Here is a 20,755-nt window from a genome sequence, read left to right on the forward strand (position 1 = left end):
ATATATATTCAACATACGATACATAAGGACTGTAGTGGGCATTTCACTCTACTGTCATTTAAATCTGTCTATGCTGTCCTCACTCCGAAGCGTCTACTTTTTCCAAAGCTAGACAGCTAGTGAACGACGCCTTAATAATCAGACTTCTTCCTTTTTCATCTGATTTATTAATAAAATGGCCTCAAACCATTGTTCTCTTTAGACCGTCGTAAAACTACAAAAACAAGTACACAAGCATTGCATTTGCAACAACGTTAGCTTAGCACGCTATACAGGTTCACTAAACATAAACAAAAAGCGTCTCATACAAAAAATATAACATTTCGCTTACTAACATAATATGTACATTATTTACAACAACCATACTTATGGACAAATCTTGTCCAAGGATCATATAAGCACATTACAACGTAGGCGTCAGCCCGAGACGTCGTGCAGCCATATTGAACTGGCAAGACAACAATAAACCAAGTTCAGCCACTTAGAAAATAGGTACAGGTCTAAAATTTCAAATCATAGATGTATTTCCACTTATAGAGACAATCGTTAAAAAAAAAAAAAAAAAAAAAAAAAAAATTAAATCCGGAACTCCAAATGTATGATTTCTCAATAATTTATTTGAAATTTACAGAGTTCCAAAAGTATTTGTACCCCTGAGAAAATCAGCGCTAGTATTTAGTGCAGAAGCCTTTGTTTACAATTACAGGAGTCAGATGCTTCTCCTGTATGTAATGCTTCACCAAGTTGACCCATTCCTCCACAGAAATCTATCGATCCGTCAGGTTTCGGGGCTGTCGTTGAGAAACACCAAGTTTCAGCTCCATTTAAAGATTTTCTATTAGATTGAGGTATGGAGACTGATTAGGCCACTCCAGAACCTTGATATGCTTTTTACGCAGCCACCCCTTGGTCAGCTAGGCTGTGCGCTTCGGATCACTGTCAAGTTTGGAAGATCCAGCCAGGTTTTACTTGGTCGATTGACTTCAAGTAAAAAAAAGGCGTGGACCTCAACTTCCGCACTTTCAAATGAGATCAACCAGCGGCACGTGGGTGACGTAATTACAGCGTGACAAGGCTTCAAAGATGATATGCGGAATTTTGTTGCCGACGACACATTCAGTGTTAAAGGGTTAAGATAATATGCTAAACAATCTGTCCTTGTGGTTTCGCTTCGTGAAACATTTACTGGCACCCCATATAGCCGTCTTCACTGAGAAAAACACAAGCCAAGCCTTTTCTTTACAGACCAGCTCCTCCTCCCTGCGGGATAATTACCTTCCTGTTCCCAGCATACACGCTCAAAAAGAAAAAAAACAAAAAGACTCCAGGGAGAACAAGGAGCCAAGAGGTAGTCCGAAAAAGGCAGGCCAACAACTTGTTGATAAGAGTGCAGCATCTCAAGCTTCATTAAAGTTGAGCAGTACCAAATTAAACACGTTAGCTGGCAACATCTGTATTAGCGAGCTCTCGCTACAGAAAAGGGAAGGCCCTCAGACTTTACCAGTGTCACTTTCCTCAATGATGATGTTGATCATGAAAATATTTTAACGATGACCAATTTTTTCATGACAATGGGCTAAAAACGTGTCTTAGGAGGCTAAAACATGACAAGACGAATGCCAGTTTTCATCTGACGAGACAAGATCAAGATGAAAATTTGCCATAGTTTTGGTCATAAGTTCTCAATGTACGACATTTTCTTATCGTAGGTGTAGTTAGCACGCATCGTAGCAGGTTTCCTCTATAGGCTCCAGACTTGCTTTTTGTGAAACTCATGTCATGTGCTGCTTGGTAAGTTTTGTTTTCTTATCTTGGCTAAATATGCCATGTTGCTTTAGCCTTTAAAAGGTATTTGCTGAATGATCATCACACACTTAATGTAACTTGTAGCCTTAGCATAGTGTTCGTGTTAGCAGTAGCATTTAGCGGGGTGAGTGTCGTCTTCAACTCTTGGAAAACTTTGTACATACAGTTCGTGGCGTCCAGGTGAGTTTAGGGATCACTGTATTTCCAATTAATTAGTTTTTCGTGGTTAATTGGGACCAGAACCCACCGGGATGAGTGAAAACCTGCAAAGTAGTTTAAGAGATACATATGACATGTTTTTTTTTTTTTACTTTTTTCCCGAAATAAATAAATAAATACATATATTTATTTATATATATATATTAGATACACAGTGGGGCTAATAAATAGTCAACCACTAAATTGGGCAAGTTCTCCAACTTGAAAATAGTAGAGAGGCTTGTCATTGTCAACATGGGTAAACCTCAACCATGACAGACAGAATGTGGAAGGAAAAAAACAAAATTACATTGTTTGATTTTTAAAGAATTTATTTGCAAATCATGGTGGAAAACAAGTATTTGGTCAATACCAAAAGTTCATCTCAATACTTTGTACCCTTTGTTGGTAATAACAGAGGCCAAATGTTTTCTGTAACCCTTCACAGGCTTTTCACACACTGTTGCTGGTATTTTGGCCCATTCCTCCATGCAGATCTCCTCTAGAGCAGTGATGTTTTGGGGCTGTCGTTTGGCAACACGGACTTTCAACTCCCTCCACAGATTTTCTATGGGGTTGAGATCTGGAGACTGGCTAGGCCACTCCAGGACCTTGAAATGCTTCTTACGAAGTCACTCCTTTGTTGCCCTGGCTGTGTGTTCGGGATCAGTGTCATGCTGAAAGACCCAGCCACGTCTCATCTTCAATGCCCTTGCTGATGGAAGGAGATTTTCACTCAAAATCTCTCGATACATAGCCCCATTCATTCTTTCCTTTACACAGATCAGTCGTCCTGGTCCCTTTGCAGAAAAACAGCCCCAAAGCATGTTGTTTCCACCCCCCCATGCTTCACAGTGGGTATGGTCATCTTTGGATGCAATTCCTTATTCTTTCTCCTCCAAACACGAGAACCTGTGTTTCTACCAAAAAGTTCTATTTTAGTTTCATCTAACCATAACACATTCTCCCAGTCCTCTTCTGGATCATCCAAATGCTCTCTAGCGAACCACAGACGGGCCTGGACGTGTACTGGCTTCAGCAGGGGGACACGTCTGGCAGTGCAGGATTTGAGTCCCTGGCGGCAGATTGTGTTACTGATAGTAGCCTTTGTTACTGTGGTCCCAGCTTTCTGTAGGTCATTCACTCGGTCCCCCCGTGTGGTTCTGGGATTTTTGCTCACCGTTCTTGTTATCATTTTGATGCCACGGGGTGAGATCTTGCACAGAGCCCCAGATCGAGGGAGATCAGTGGTCTTCTTTGTCTTCCATTTTCTAATAATTGCTCCCACAGTTGATTTCTTTATACCAAGCGTTTTACCTATTGCAGATTCAGTCTTCCCAGCCTGGTGCAGATCTACAATTTTGTCTCTGGTGTCCTTCGACAGCTCTTTGGTCTTGGCCATAGTGGAGTTTGGAGTGTGACTGACTGAGGTTGCAGACAGGTGTCTTTTATACTGATAATGAGTTAAAACAGGTGCCATTACTACAGGTAACGAGTGGAGCCTCGTTAGACCTTGTTAGAAGAAGTTAGATCTCTTTGACAGCCAGAAATCTTGCTTGTTTGTCGGTGATTAAATACTTATTTTCCACTCTAATTTGTAAATAAATTCTTTAAAAATAAAACAATTTGGTTTTCTGTTTTTTTCCCCACATTCTGTCTCTCATGGTTGAGGTTTACCCATGTTGTTTTGAACACACATTTGCACTCGAAGTCGCTTGGTGGAAAAGTACTGAGACGTTGTGTGATGAATCAACATATGCGTGTATCTCGATTTATCAGCAGAATGTGAGCAATTGCCAGTAATAAAAAGGTAAGCACATGATTATGGGCTAAAACTGTATTCCTCATAATAGCTTGGGAGAGCGCGTATAATAGCTGTGGGAGAGCAAACTTGTATAACCCGCAGAGTATAATGGTCATCCAATCAAGCATATCTTACAACCCATGTTGCCAATTACAGGCCTCTCTAATCTTTTCAAGTAGGAGAACTTGCACAATTGGTGGTTGTACATCTACCTTTTTTGATAGAAAGTTTGTTGTGTTTTACATTGGAGTTTTCAAGACCCCACTGCAGCCTCAATTTATAGTAAGTGAATTAAAAATGTCCTAAGAAATATAACATTTAAAAAAATTAAACTAATTTTGCTGTTAACTGTAAATTAAAAAAAGGTTCTGTAAACCATTACACATACATTCATATCTATATGCTTTTTATTAAATACAAGGTTGAGTTCATTGTAAAAAAAAAAATAATAATAATAATTGGAATGTATTATTCAGTAATTAACCAGAATTCCAGATTCTTTAATATTTATTTCAATTAAATAAAAATATTTGCAAAGTATAATTTGGTGTGACATTTCGAAAGAATTTTATGAAATCCAGAAATTGATTCATTTGAAGAAAATAAATAAAATATTTTAAACACTTCAATATTGTCAAATTTGTATTTAATTAATACAATGTATTGTAAATAAAACATTTTGACATTACAAATTCTATTATGTCATTTATATACAGTCTAATATAATTTATAATCCAGCTTGTTTACGGTACGTTACATAAAATAGTTAAATAATTTTCAAAAATTAATAATTCCATTTCACTCAAGTCATTTTAGGATATACTGTAAAACAGCTGAATGAATGCAAAATATATATATATATTATTTGCAACTGTAAATTCACTACTTCCCTCCCTGCTGATCTTCGCGCATTAAAAGTTGATATGATGATCAGACAGCAGACGGCCCCGCCCCCACTATAACAGACTTTGTGAAATCAAACTCAACAGTTTTAGTACCACTTATGCTTCAACCACATAATGGGAAAGCCCACACATCTGTTGCGACAATACACAGCGAATTAGCAGTGTCAAGGGGGAACTTTCACAACACTTTTCAAGCCTTTGTGAAACCATTTCAGGGAAGATGTTGTAGTGGAAGTGAAGAAACTCGCCAACGAGGCTCATTTTTAAAATCTTATTGGATAGGAAAGTCCAACAAAGATCGTTTATTTTTCATTGATTTCTTTCTTTCTTTTTTTTTTTTTATTTAAATATGAATCGCTGACGGTGTTTGCCTGTCTTCAGCGTGGGCAGAGTGGGATCGATTCACGCTCAGTGGCGGCGTGATTGTGAGTGCGAATAGTTGTCCGTCTCTGTGTATACTAGAGATGCCGATCGATCGGGTCCGATCACGTCATTTTCAAAGTGTCGGAATCGGCAAAAAAATATCGGACATGCCTTTTTTAAAAAAATATATATATATACTGTATATTTTTTAATTAAATCGTTTTCTAATTGTATTTAACGTTACAGACATAATGTGTTACTCTTCCAGAGTATTTAAGCTTAAGTTAGGGTTATCAAATTTATCGCTTAATATTAATTCATCACGTTGCAATATTTAACGCAATTAGCGCATGCGCTGCACGACCCACTCACGCATAGTCGCGTTCAATCTATAATGGCGCCGTTCTACTCATTCAGTATATAGAGCTAAAAGGCAGCGTAAAATGAGTAGAGTGAATTTTGGAAGCCTTTTTTCAAATGGCTAAAGCCTTACAGTCCCTCTCCCAACGATTAGAATAATCGTGGGAATCAATGTCAGGAAGAAAGGTAGTCGTTGATCTTTTTCTTAACACCCTATGTTATTTTCCAACGGAGAGAAGATATATCAATTGGTACCACGACGCACAGTCATGGTTGCACTTCCCATCATGCATTTGGGCAGAAGTTAAATGGCTACAGTATCATTTACTGAAAGCTCAACAAATAAACTTTATGGCAATATTTAGTCACAATATACAAAGTCACATTTATCCTTTAAGAATTACAAGTCTTTCTATCCGCGGTTCCCTCTCACAGAAAGAATGTTAATAATGTAAATGCCATCTTGAGGATTTATTGTCATAATAAACCAGACATGTCCAAAGTCCGGCCCGGGGGCCAAATGCGGCCCGTGGTCAAATTTCATCCGGCCCCCAGCCTCTGTCATAAAATCAATAACGTCTGGCCCACACACAGACTCAATAAATTTGTCACTAGTACTGCTACCAGCATATGAAGTATCTTGCACACTACATGCTGCTCCTCATTCACCCACGAAAAGGCAGCAGCACGCTAAGCAACATTACCCTGTGTGAGCCTTTACTCCCAATTTTCTAAAATGGCGACAATCAACAAAAAAAAAAAAAAAAAGAAAGTTGACTGTGACAGCTGGCACTTCAAGGATAGGTGGAAATTGGACTATTTCTTTACTAAAATATGCAACAACTGTCTGCCTCATTTGCAAAGAGGCATTCGATGTTTTTAAAGAGTTCAATGTGAGGCGATATTACCAAACAAGACACGCTGACATGTACGACAAGATTACAGGGAAGATACATACCGAGAAATTGAAGCAACTTGAAGCTAGTTTAATTACACGGCAGCAGTATTTCGCAAGAGCCCGAGAGTCGAAAGAGAACGCCACAAAGGTTAGTTTGATAGTAGATTGTTGAAATTATTAATAAAAAAATAATAAAGCACATGTGACACACAGAATGGCTCGCTAAAATTTGCTTAAATATATTGTTCTACTTAAAAGACGTCAGCCAAGGTCGGCCCCCTGCATTTTTACCACACCAAATCTGGCCCGCAATGCAAAAAGTTTGGACACCCCTGTAATAAACAAATACAGTACTTATGTACTGTATGTTGAATGTATATATTCGTCCGAGTTTTATTCATTTTTTTTCTTAATGCATTGCCAAAATGTATATGATCGGGAAAAATTATCGGGAATGATTGGAATTGAATCGGGAGCAAAAAAAAGCAAACGGATCGGGAAATATCTGGATCGGCAGATACTCAAACTAAAACGATCGGAAGCAAAAAAAACATGATCGGAACAATCCTAGTGTGTACCCTATGTCTGACTGCCAACCAGTTTAGCGCGTAGTCTGGGGTAACCTGGGATAGGCTCCAGCACTCCGTGACCCTGATAGGGGTAAGCGATGTTGAAAATGGATGGATGGAGGAAATCTGGGTTAATTTACAGTAAAAAATCCAGTAATAACTGATTAGTCAACGAATCGGCCCATTTATAAATCACGTTATTGACCGTTTTTAGTTTGGTCTTAACATTTTGAGCAGTAGAATGGGCATTTGAACCAAAAACCTAACTGGGAAACGTTGGACTAGGAATATTATGCAACTGTATTATTGATTTCCAAAGTTCCAAGGTGCTATGAAATGCTACAAGTGACTTCAAAACCCATAGGAGCAGGGGTGCTGGAAGTCACTCACAGCAGGGGGTGCTTATTTTATTTTTATTCTTATTTTGTTTTTCCCATACAAAAACAGCAGTTTCGGTCCAAATCTGTCATGCTCACGCTTTTTCTCCATAAAAGACGTGTCTACTGCAACACGCATGATGGATAGTTTACAGACTACTACTACTAGGCTACTACAAAGACAGCGTTCTTTCCATTTCACCTACAGTGTGTTGGAGTTTTTGTATTGGAAATAAAAGCGCCCATGTATTGTAATGCAAATCCCCGCAGCTAGATGGCGCAATGACACACAACACATTTGAAAACTAAAAGGTCCATGAAGCCTCGGTTTTAGGGCTGCAGCTTTCGAGTATTTTAGTAATAGAGTAATCGACTGAAAATTCTATCGATTAATCGGATAAAACATTTTTAAGTGAAGAGCAATTATAAATATACATGAGAAAAGACATTTAATCTAATATTAAACCATTTTCAGTCAATGCCTTTATTTTCGATGTACATTGTTGAAAACAGCCAACAATTGCATCTCAGATGTAACTAGAATAAAACCCCAACCAATTAACTGCTTTCACTCAAAAAAACTTTTACATCTTATTAAAAAAAAATATCCAACCCAGGGGTTGCGGGTTCGACTCTCTGCCCTGATGAACTTGCCCAAGTATCCTTGAGCAAGATACTGAACCCCACATTGCTCCTGGTGCTGCATCACCAGTAGGTAGATGGCACTGTAGTGTAAAGTGCTTTGAGGACCTTGAAAGGTGGAAAAGCGCTATACAAGTATAACACCATAACACCAAGGTGTCCGGTGGTGACCATGTTATTAACAAAAAAACATATCTTTAATCCCCCAAAGTTAAATACTGTAAGCTATTGTTTCGATATATTTTAAAAAAATTAAAAAAAAATTAATCTACCAAAACCCCCCCCAACACCCACAGCACCCCACTTTCCGCGCCACTGCAGACGAGAGACTGTACTTTACACAATTCTACCTCGATAAAGTAACAGAAAAAGCTTAATAATGAAAGTAGATCCTAAATAAGGCTGGTTTATATCAGACGCCTCCACGTGGTCTGCACGGCTTCACGTAGAAAAAAATGAAAGCGTATCTGCTATGCCTTTCCGCGCTAGGGGTGTGACAAAATATCGAAATGGTGATATATCGTGATACTTTGTATCCCAAAAGGTTATCGATATGCTTCTACCAAGAATCTAGATATAGTTTTAAAAAGGTTTTTAAAAAAAAGAAGAAAAAAAAAAAAAGGTTGTGGACCAACAAGCTGCTACCAAAATCTTCCACCATAATAGTGTCTCAGTTAACTATAAAGGCTGCATTGATGGTGCTCGACGCCCAATCATTTAGACTGGGAACATTTGTTCTAGAGCTGTCCCGACTAGTCGACGTTGTCGACGTCATCGATGACATAAATGCGTTGATGGGCAAAACATACCGTCGACGGGTAACGACGGGTTAAAAAACAAAAATTACATGCGGATAAAGTTTAGAATTGCGGGCGCTCGCGATGCAAGCGGTTGTTACTGGCACCCCCAAGGGGGCCGCTGTTATTTCAATGTGACCAGCATTGTCAGATTGAGCAAAGAGGAAGAAAGTGGGGGAGCGAGAGAGAGGGAGCGAGCAATAGCGAGCGAGATCGGTGAGTTGGGAAAGTGCGCGGGTAGCGCGGAGTTCAGTTGCTGCATCCCCCACGTTTTTGTTTTGGTCAATAAAAGTGTCCATAATGAGCCATCCGACGCCTCTCGGTGTTTTTATGCACGCCGCCGCTTTCCTGAGGAGGAAATCGGACAAACCGACGCCAACGAGCCAAGTGAATCGCCGGTTCACTCCTCAGTACGTCGAGGAGTTGAAAACACCGCCAATTACCAAAAAGTGCAGAATTGGTGACACGTGAAAGTGGCATAAAGCCAAAAAAGCGGACCAGAAAAGCCAGAGCCTGGAATTATTTCAAGGAAAATATGGAGGGTGCGACTGTGTACTCTTTGCTAAGCTGAGCTCGCATACCACGGTAGCACGTCGGCTATGAACGAACACTTGAAGCGCCTTCACCAAAGTATAATTTTCGAAGACAACAAGAAACAACAAGCTAGCGGATTCTAAGTCCATACAATGTTGTAATGATTTTTTTTTTTTTAATTGAAGTTGCCTTTATGTGTGTCATATCAACATGCATTTTTATTTAATAAAATTATATAATATTTAATTATTAAATTTATTAGGATCATGGAAGCTCCCACTTGGGGGATATATATATATATATCCTGTATATACATAATATAATAAAAATATATATGGAAACAGCACTGGCCTGCTTACTATAATCCATGACTGCATTAATGTTAGTTACTTTATATTATAAAGTATTATTGCGTATATACATATAGTAGTATACTATGAAATTAATACTATATATTTAATTTTTGTTACTATGACTATGTGTGTCTTTCATTCAAAATAATTGTGGTAATATTTCAGTGTGCCCTCTGCTTTGTCTATTTTCAGGTTAAAACAAACTAAAGTTGAACAGTTTTTCCCCTCCCCAAAAAATGCAGAATGCACACCAGAAAGAGCATCTGAACTCACACAAAGTATTCTGAAAATAGTTGTCCGGGACATTGCAATTCATTTTTACAATATAGACAATGACATACCACAAAAAGAGTAAGAATTGTTGTTTTTTTGGGGGGGGAGTAGTTAATGCCAGCAGCATTTGACCTCATTGTTTGTGATTTATTATTGATATTTATGTTATTTATTTATACGTTAACAAAGAATTTAGGTGTTCCAAAATGTTTTTTGTGAATTAATAAGCTTCAACAAAAATGTCATTATTAAATTATTAAAAAAAAAAAAAAAAAAAAAAATTTGATTAGTCGACTACCGTAATTTCCCGAATATAACGCGCACTCCCCCCCCCCCCCCCCAAATCAACTTGTAAAATCATGGTGCGCATTATAAACGGGTACATGGATGGAGACAGAAATATATATATGTATATATATATATATATATATATATATATATATATACACAAACCGATTTTTTAAAAAAAATTTTTTTATTGACACGGCCACGTTGTGTTGAAGAAACGTATGCGGCGACCCGTTGCCGACCATTACGGTACGTGACGTCACCATTTTGTTTCGGTAATACTTCACTCTAATCGGCCGAATGATTTCGTCTGTGTTAAATTCTGCTTTTTTTACTCTTCATAAAGCACGGAATTTAGTTTCTTGAACTCATTTGAGTCAACGTTTATTGCAGCTCCGCAACTCTGACCATAACAAATGTAAGGACACAGACTTCCTGTGTCCGTCAACTATATCTGTCCCTCAGGAAACTCAATCCCAAATAACAATAGTTCCTATTACTGTCGTGGTCACAGCGATGAGCTCTCACGGATTTCCGACTTACGTTCTCACTTTCATTTTACCGTATCAATCCATGGAAGAAACATTTATTCATCATGATGAAACGAGCAAGTTATACAGCAGCCTTTAAAAGAAAAGTCACATCTGTTTTGTTTTCTCCTAGATTCTGGTAAGCTGGATAAGTTGTCAAATCGTATTATTACCGTAAATATTGTCAGTTTATGGTAATGTTTTGAACTACCAATATGCTATGCTTGTGCTGTGTTTCTTGTGCTGTGTTTCACCAGTCAGTAAAATGACATTTCTGTGTCTGTACACGAGCTGTTTTCTTGTATTCTTCTATTTATTGGTGCTAAAATTAGGGTGCGCGTTATAAACGGGTACAATATTTTCCCCTAGATTTTACAAGTAAATTTGGGGTGCGCATTATACACAGGTGCGCCTTATATTCAGGAAATTACGGTAATCGTAAAAATAGTCAGCTGACTAATCGGGAGGAAATTAGTCGTTTGGGACAGCCCTAATTTGTTCATTCGAAACCAGAGCATTTACAGTTATTCTGTCTGATTTTCAGGGCATTTACAGGTCACTTGCTGTTCATTTTGGGGCATTTACAGGTCATTTCCTGTTGGGTTTGAGTCACTGCCTATTTATTCGAGTGATTCCCAGGTCAATTCCTGTTCTGTAACTCAAAATAAACAGGAAGTGACCCATAAAATACCCCACAATCAACAGGAAGTAACTGAAAATCAACAGGTAAATTACCTTAAATGGCCCAAAATTACCTCATTGCCTGGCATTGGCTGCCACTGACGGCCATAGACGTTCAATTCGCTGCCACCCTCCCAGTTCAAATGGATTGAAGGTCTACTAGTGATAAACTCATTCCAATTCACAGCAGAAGCTTGTTTTTCTGTTTATTAGTTGTTTGTAGAATATCATAGAATGATTTCCTGACTAATGTATCGATAATCGTTATATTGCCATATCGTCAGGTTATTGTGAGCTGTGTGTCGCAAATCGTATCGTGAGGTACCAAGAGGTTCCCACTCCTAGTAAACATTCTGATAAACCCATGCTGGATGACCTCAGAGTCTCGTTTCCGCACTGAACGTACAAAGTGGCAGGTATAAAACAGGCTTAAGTCTTCCTTTCTCAGCTGCCTTGGCCACACCCACTAAAAAAATCTCCAAACAAAAGTTGGTGTCACGCCTGGAATGAGCTGCAGATTTTTGCAGTCGACTACAATACTATGCAAAACCTTTCTATTATGTTGTTGCCATGTGACCGTTTTGTCATTCTGTGAACATGTACTATCTAGCGCAGTACCAGGAAGCTAGGTGTGATCATCAATTATGGTTGTGATGTCACACCCAAAATTGCTGAAGGGGGAAAAAAGTGGCTTTTCCCTAGTTGCATTGTTTTGGATAGAGTAACTATGACATAGGAAAAAAAGACTGAAATAAATAAGTATATATAAAATAAATATATAATATTTTTATTTTCATTTTAAATAATAAAACATTCTTTTATTTTTTCATTTTTTGACAGTATACAAGCCAAGATACTGATAATCAGCGAGTCAAATAATTAGAGATGTCTCGATCGATCGGCATCCCGATCGATCGGGTCCGATCACGTCATTTTCAAAGTATCGGAATCGGCAAAAAAATATCGGCCATTCCTTTTTTTTAAAATTTATATTATATATATATTTTTTTTTAATTAAATCGTTTTCTAATTGTATTTAACGTTACAGACATAATATGTTACACTCATCCAGAGTCTTTAGTTTAGGCTTAAGGTAGGGTTATCAAATTTATCCCGATAACGGCGGTAATTTTTTAAAAAATGTATCACGTTAAAATATTTAACGCAATTATTGCATGCGCTGCACGACCCACTAACGCATTGTCGCGTTCAATCTGTAATGGCGCCGTTTTACCTATATAGAGAGCTAAAATGCAGCGTAAAATGAGTAGAATGAAGTTTGGCAGCCTTTAGAGCCCTTTTTTAATTGGCTAAAGCCTTACAATCCCTCTCCCTACGAATAAAAATATCATGGGAAGTAATGTGGGGAAGCAAGGTAGTAATTGATCTTTTTCTCAACACCCTATGTTATTTCCCAACGCAGAGAAGATTGGTCTGGTATCAATTGGTAGCACTACGCACAGTCATGGTTGCACTTCCCATCATGCAATTGGGCATGGCTACAGTATCATTTACTGAAAGCTCAACAAATACACTAGATGGCAATATTTAGTCACAATATACAAAATCACATTTATCCTTTAAGAATTACAAGTCTTTCTATCCGTGGATCCCTCTCACAGAAAGAATGTTAATGTAAATGCCATCTTGAGGATTTATTGTCATAATAAACAAATACACTACTTATGTACTATATGTTGAATGTATATATTCGTCTGAGTTTTATTCATTTTTTTCTTAATGCATTGCCAAAATGTATATGATCGGGAATGATTGGAATTGAATCGGGAGCAAAAAAAAAAAAAAAAAAAGCAATCGGATCGGGAAATATCGGGATCGGCAGGTACTCAAACTAAAACGATCGGGAGCAAAAAAACATGATCGGAACAACCCTAGTAGTAACCAGTGTTGTTAATAACGGCGTTACTAACGACATATTTTTCTTCAGTAGTGAGTAATCCAATTGATTACTTTTCTCATCTTGGCAACACCATTGCCGTTACTGAGGCATGAAAGGCGTGCGTTACTAAAGTTCAAACAGCAAATTAATATGGTTTATTTTTATTGAGATGAGATCAGCTAATTTAACATATACAGTACAATGTTTTTATTTTTATGAAAAACAGCTGGAGATAAATAATAGTAAATATTCTGGAAGTGTCCAGCAGTTGAAGGGTTAATGCTTGTGATTTTCTGAAATGACTTTTTATCTCAAGTGAGTCTTGTAAAAACATAAAACATGTTTTGTCTGAACAGTTGACATGTGCCAGCACTGGTCAAAAATTGATTTCTAATTTCCACAATCAAAACAATGAGACCCCACATTAACTTATTCACTGCCAATGGATTGGACGTCTATCAACATCAATGGCACAGACCTCCCACTTCAAACAGATTATACGTCCATCGCTGTCTTAATTTATCTTACCTGTGCTGCCGAGCAGGCCCTGGTCTTGTTGTAATGTCGCCCAGGCTTGCTTACCCCATACTTGGCTCCGCCCAGTGGGACCAAAGCGGCCAACAGGGGTTCAGGAGTGACAGAATGGTGCTGTCGAGTGAGTTTCGAACTGGAAAATAACAAAAACCACACAGTCAACGGCAGAACGTGGGCCGGAAAAAGATAGTTAGTGGAAGAAACAACTTTCATTTTTCATTCCCCTGAGGCGATGGCACGGACAATGTTGGCTTCAATACGAATCCTTTTCATGGAAAGTGACGACTGATTAATCAGTATTTTGGCTAATCATTAACTGCCGTATTTGCTGAATGTGCTCTTCTGGACTGTAGGAAGCTTAAACCACTTGGAATTCAGCTTGCTAAAATCCAATCCAATCCTTGTGATTGAAAACAAGGTCGCTGATTAACTTAAGAGAGCCACCAATCCAAGAGGGGCAATGAAACACAAAACATTTCGGGATGTCCCAAGATTACAGGCCAAGTTTTAAAAGCCTTTTTGTGACTAAACACACGACTGACGCATGCGAGCAGACAATTTTGACACGAGACACTTTTGATTTGGGTGTTTTGCCCTCCAAAACACTCCATTCGTGTGTTTTGGAGGACTTTAATCGTGGGCAACAAGCATGTATATGGGACAGGCAAAAAGACATTATGCACTTCACAAGAAATACTTTGACAATTGAGAACAAGTGCAACAGAAATATAAGCCCTCTCAAATATAAGCCCAAAGTTACTTTCCCTTTTTTTCCATGTACAGTGGGGCAAATAAGTATTTAGTCAACCAACAATTGTGCATGTTCTCCTACTTGAAAAGATTAGACAGGCCTGTAATTGTCAACATGGGTAAACCTCAACCATGAGAGACAGAAGGTGGAAAAAAAAAAAACAGAAAATCACATTGTTTGATCTTTAAATAATTTATTTCCAAATTAGAGTGGAAAAGAAGTATTTGGTCACTTACAAACAAGCAAGATTTCTGGCTGTCAAAGAGGTCTAACTACTTCTAATGAAGTCTAACGAGGCTCCACTCGTTACTAAGCCTGTCGCAGTATGCAATAATTCCATTTATCGCGCGATAAATAAAAATGAAGTCGGTCATTTTTACGCTGCGATTTATCGCCTCGCGTGCACGTGCGTGCGCGCGCGGCAGACGTGCTGTTAAAAGTTCGGATTCCTCGTTACCAACTGCGCAAAATGCATCTTCGTTCCAGGTCCAGCAAAAACTAGCGCCGGAGCCAATCGATCCCATTATATCCTATTGTTCAACATATACCGGCCGCGTCAGTGCTCCGGAGTGACTGTGGACCATCTACGGCGCGCCGGTGTTGTTGACGTGTGGGCGCTCCCGTAAGGAGTGACATTTCACGTGGGGCGGCTATTTTTTTTTGGCACAACGCCGGATATTTACAACGAAGTCCGCCAAAACATTGTTACCGACTTGGCTGCTACGAACAACCTCGCTTTGACAAGGAACAGCTGAATGAAATTAAGAACGCTGTGCTTAAAACTCGTCCTGTTTATGAAAGTCGATTGTCATATGCTGGTGTTGTGTAGTAATGAGCAGATGTGACTTCAGCGTCGCTTGCTAACTTTTTTTAATGCGCGCACACACTAGATATCAGGAAATTGCTAACTAGATGTGCTACGTCCCATGCCATTGGCTACGTGAGCCCTGAGTGATTATGGGACATGTAGTCCATATACTACATCGATGAATTCTAAACTGTCATGACTGAATGGAAGTTAAGAAGGCCAAATCAATCCATACCAGTGACTATAGATAATGTTAAAAATATTGTTAATTCAGTACTTGACACGGATGGATTCGGACCACAAATAGGATGTCTTGCTCATGTAGTAAACCTAGCTGCTAAAAGAGCTGTAGCAATCAACAGTGTGCTCTGCCTCACTTTACAAACAGTAAAGATTGTTCTCAGCACTTTTATACAAATTTTTTTCAGATCAGTAAGAAGTAAGCACATAAATATTATGCACTAAAATGCATGTTTGTATGATGGCAATTTAATCTTTGCTCGTTAGCAAAACAAAAACAAACAAAAAAACGAAAAATATAATTTTTTTTAACAGAGCATTAAATGTATTGAATCGGATCAAAAACCGTGTCCCCCGTATCAAAAATCGTACCAAACCGTGACTTAACTGTATCGTTGCATCCCTATGGAACACCATTGCTGAGGCTATGACGGGAAAAGTTTTCATTTGCCTAAATGCTTAAGTTATTAAGTGCACTTTTTTTTTTTTTTTTTTTTTTTTTTAAACATTTTATTTATTCTGTGTTTCTGTGCGGTATCAATATTGTTGTTTTTTACTTAAGAGGCATGGTCTATTGTTTTTCGTTGTGATTTCTTAAAAGGTATTTTGGAACTTAAGAGTAAATATTTATCGCGTTTAAATGGGTGTTCTTGATCTATTAATATATACTGTATTCTCACTGTGTTACTGTAAATTGGTTAAAAACAATTGGGGGGGCGCAATAATATCGCATATTGCAATAATTTATGAGAATAATTATCGCACACTAAAATTTGTTATCGCGACAGGCCTACTCGTTACCTGTATTAATGGCACCTGTTTTAACTCATTATCGGTATAAAAGACACCTGTCCACAACCTCAGCCCGTCACACTCCAAACTCCGCTATGGCCAAGACCAAAGAGCTGTCGAAGGACACCAGAGACAATATTGTAGACCTGCACCAGGCTGGGAAGACTGAATCTGCAATAGGTAAAACGCTTGGTGTAAAGAAATTAACTGTGGGAGCAATTATTAGAAAATGGAAGACATACAAGACCACTGATGATCTCCCTCGATCTGGGGCTCCATGCAAGATCTCTCCCCGTGGCGTCAAAATGATAACAAGAACGGTGAGCAAAAATCCCAGAACCACACGGGGGGACCGAGTGAATGACCTACAGAGAGCTGGGACCACAGTAACAAATGTTACTATCAGTAACACAATGCACCGCCAGGGTCTCAAATCCTGCACTGCCAGACGTGTCCCCCTGCTGAAGAAAGTACACGTCCAAGCCCGTCTGCAGTTTGCTAGAGAGCATTTGGATGATCCAGAAGAGGACTGGGAGAATGTGTTATGGTCAGATGAAACCAAAATAGAACTTTTTGGTAGAAACACGGGTTCTCGTGTTTGGAGGAGAAAGAATACTGAATTGCATTCGAAGAACACCATACCCACTGTGAAGCATGGGGGTGGAAACATCATGCTTTGGGGCTGTTTTTCTGCAAAAGAACCAGGACGACTGATCTATGTAAAGGAAAGAATGAATGGGGCCATGTATCGAGAGATTTTGAGTGAAAATCTCCTTCCATCAGCAAGAGCATTGAAGATGAGATGTGGCTGGGTCTTTCAGCATGACAATGATCCCAAACACACAGCCAGGGCAACAAAGGAGTGGCTTCGTAAGAACAATTTCAAGGTCCTGGGGTGGCCTAGCCAGTCTCCAGATCTCAACCCCATAGAAAATCTGTGGAGGGAGTTGAAAGTCCGTGTTGCCAAATGACAGCCCCAAAACATCACTGCTCTAGAGGAGATCTGCAAGGAGGAATGGGCCAAAATACTAGCAACAGTGTGTGAAGAGTTACAGAAAACGTTTGGCCTCCGTTATTGCCAACAAAGGGTACATAACAAAGTATTGAGATGAACTTTTGGTATTGACCAACCCATGTTGACAATTACAGGCCTCTCTAATATTTTCAAGTGGGAAAACTTGGTGGAAGATTAGTGATTGACTAAATACTTATTTGCCCCACTGTATATACACCGTAATTTTCGGACTATGACACGCTACTTTTTCCCTCTCATTTTGAATCTTGTGGCTTATACTCCAGTGCGGCTTATTTATTGATTTTTTTGGGTTAATAGGCAACACTTTATTTGACAGCAGTCATAACACTGCCATAAGACAGTCATAATTAGGACATGACACTATCATGGGCAAAAATGAATGCTTATGACAGATGTCATTAAGTGTCATCTGGCAAATTATGTCACTAACTCTATTTATGTCCAGCTCAAATTTTTTACATCTGATAAAAAAAGTGAGATGATTTGCCAGATGACACAAAATGAAATCTGTCATGAGCATTCATTAATGCTCATGGCAGTGTCAGGTCATAATTATGATGGTCTTACGACAATTTTATGTCACCACTGTCCAATAAAGTGTAACTAAATACCATAACCATACCATAACTAGCAATTAATGAAACAACTAGAACAGTAATTAAAGAAATAATTCGCACAGAATATGAATATTATCATTATTTACATCTGAAGCACTGCAATGCATACTAGGAGGCATGTCGGACGACAAAAGTGGTAGTGTTTTGTAGAGGTGTGCAAAATTTCCGATTCTTAGATTATTCGCAATTCGGCCGTGAAAGATTGGAGAACGATTCACAAACATCCAAATTCCGATTATTGAAATATGCCAAGTAAAGCGGAAGTACAACACACTCAGCGCGCCGCGCGGTCTTCGGGGCGCAACGAGGAAGAAAGCAGCAAGAGTAGCTAAACATCATTCTTCTGATTACCCGGCCCCTTGGGTAATGCCAATGCTCAACTCACGGCTCTAGCTCAACTCATGCCACGAGCTAAAAAAACACAACAACATACCTGACTGCTGCCGAAAAGCTGCTACAAAGTACGTCATCCACATTATGTAATGGTAGATATCATTTATATAGGACTAGATGCACCACTGATTCGGTAGGGTGAGCAGCACATCTACAAAAAGCTAGATGCATCCGTTAGTAAACGGCCGCCATCTTAAAGCAGTACACTTCCCCGCAAGGCTGTTGTAGCGAACCTTCCAAGCAAACCTAATTAACTTTTTATCTAAAATACTCCTAAATCGGTAAAATATTGACTTGAATCTATCTTTAAAATAGTTTTAAAACTTTCACATGTCGAAAGTAGACAAAAGGGAAATTATGGAATAACGGGAGCAATTTTAACAACTTTAACAGTTGATTCACAACATTAAATTAATTGAATGTAGTTTAAAGCTACTGTTACAGAATGGGGACTGGAGTTTTTTTATTTACTGTTATTTTTGTATATTTGTTTACTGCTATATGTTAACCTGATACTGAAATAGTAGTTTGGTTTAGCCTGAGAGGATTTTTGAACAATTTTGGAACTAATGTACAAAACATTTAATATAAAAAAAAAGGGGGGGGTGCATCAATAATCGTTTTATAATCGAATCGGAGCCTCTGAATTGTAATCGAATCGTTATGTGCCCAAAGATTCCCAGCTCTAGTGTTTTGCCTTAAGGAAGACAGCGTTTCCCATAAGGATCAGCGCACACCCGCATAGTGTCGTAAAATCAGTTCAATCCAGTTGTGGCCAAACAATAGCATTTGACAGTTAGCAATCATATGGCTAATTCCCCCACACGGGGGTGGGCGTCACGCTAGCGAGTGAAAGCTGGGCCAATGTTTACTTTGTATATCCTGGTAGCCGCCCTTTTTTTCCCCTCCTCAGATAAAACTTTTTGTCTCTGTTGCTCTGCAATCTTTGCAGAATTTGCGCGAAAGCATAGACTTCCATCGTCATAATGAATAGGGAAAGGGGGAAGTGACATATGCCGTATTTTTTTGTGTGTTTGGCAGGATTCCTGCCACCCTCCACAAAGTGAATTAGTGCCGGTGAAAGCGAAACAGACCCCCTCAAGATATAAAATAGGTGTCATTCAACTGGTTGTCAGTCGATATTTGTGTGTTTTATGCCTTATAAAATATTGCAAATTATTAGGGGAAATATAAGTTTTTGTTATCATGAGTGCAACATTTGTCTTTTGCTTGTTTTACATGCTCTTTGAATTTTTGCATTAATAAAATAAAAAAATAAAATGTCCCATCTTTTTGATTATTTTGTATTTTTAGCTATAGTTATAATTAGGAGTGTGACAAAATATCGAAATGGTGAAATATCGTGATACTTTGTATCCCAAAAGGTTATCGATATGCTCCTGCCAAGAATCGAAATATCAGGTAACTCTAAGGGCCCAAATACACCAGATGCATGATCGTTGCGATTCCGGTCCGACTCCGGTAAAAAATAGTGCCGGAGCCAATCCGTTCCCATTATATCCTATTGTTCAACGTATACCGGCCGCGTCAGTGCTCCGGATTGCCTGCGGACCATCTCCGGCGTGCCGCAGCCCGCCGGATGATATAGGCCATTTTCTATTTTTGCCGGGCACGCATCCGACAAAATGGGCGGAGCTGGGCCTGGACGTAACAGCCCAGTTGCTTATTCACAGTTTAAACATCAGCGAACATGGACGAAGAACGTTTCATCATGGAGGTGGAAAGTCACAAAGTGATATACGATGCGGCAGATCGTTATTATAAGGACAGCATTAAAAGGGAAGCTGCAAGGTGTCCTATTATGTGTGTTTTTCTAGCAATGATATCAAACACACGACGTGCTGACAACTTTGAGCGGAAAAAAAAAAAAAAAAAAAAAGCTTGTCCGGAAGTGGTTCCACCGCAGAAATTCTCGTGCCCGGCGCACACACAATGTCGGTTTGTATACAAAGTCGAGGGGGGACAGTATGAACGAGAATAAAGAGACAACCACAAGTTTCGACCTGGTGCTCTATTGAAGACGCTTCTCTTTGTTTCCAACATTTTACTTGACTTTTCATAGAAAAACCAACAGTTTGCACTGGGCACCGGAATCTGCAGTGTTGAGACACCAATTCCAAGTACGCAGTTTTTTAGTTCGTGTAGTATATAATTCGCTATCCATTTTATAAATATTACAGATTATTTAACAGTTGTTTATAACTAGTGATGCACGATAACATATTTTTCAACCGATACCGATAACCAATAATTTTCTCCACCTTCCAGGCCGCTAACCGATAATG

General features: G+C 38.9%; 1 protein-coding gene across 2 annotated transcripts in view; it reads right to left on the bottom strand.

Annotated features, from left to right (window-relative positions):
- The window catches only part of ehbp1 (EH domain binding protein 1), a 490,476-nt gene that overhangs the window by 427,865 nt on the left and 41,856 nt on the right, over window positions 1–20,755 (bottom strand). For both annotated transcript variants that reach the window (XM_057847482.1, XM_057847486.1), the window contains exon 2: window positions 13,807–13,945. The gene's annotated coding sequence lies outside the window, so the exon portion shown is untranslated. The remainder of the gene's footprint in view (window positions 1–13,806; window positions 13,946–20,755) is intronic.

This window comes from Corythoichthys intestinalis, chromosome 10, assembly GCF_030265065.1.
Source record: "Corythoichthys intestinalis isolate RoL2023-P3 chromosome 10, ASM3026506v1, whole genome shotgun sequence".
Taxonomy (NCBI): Eukaryota; Metazoa; Chordata; class Actinopteri; order Syngnathiformes; family Syngnathidae; genus Corythoichthys; species Corythoichthys intestinalis.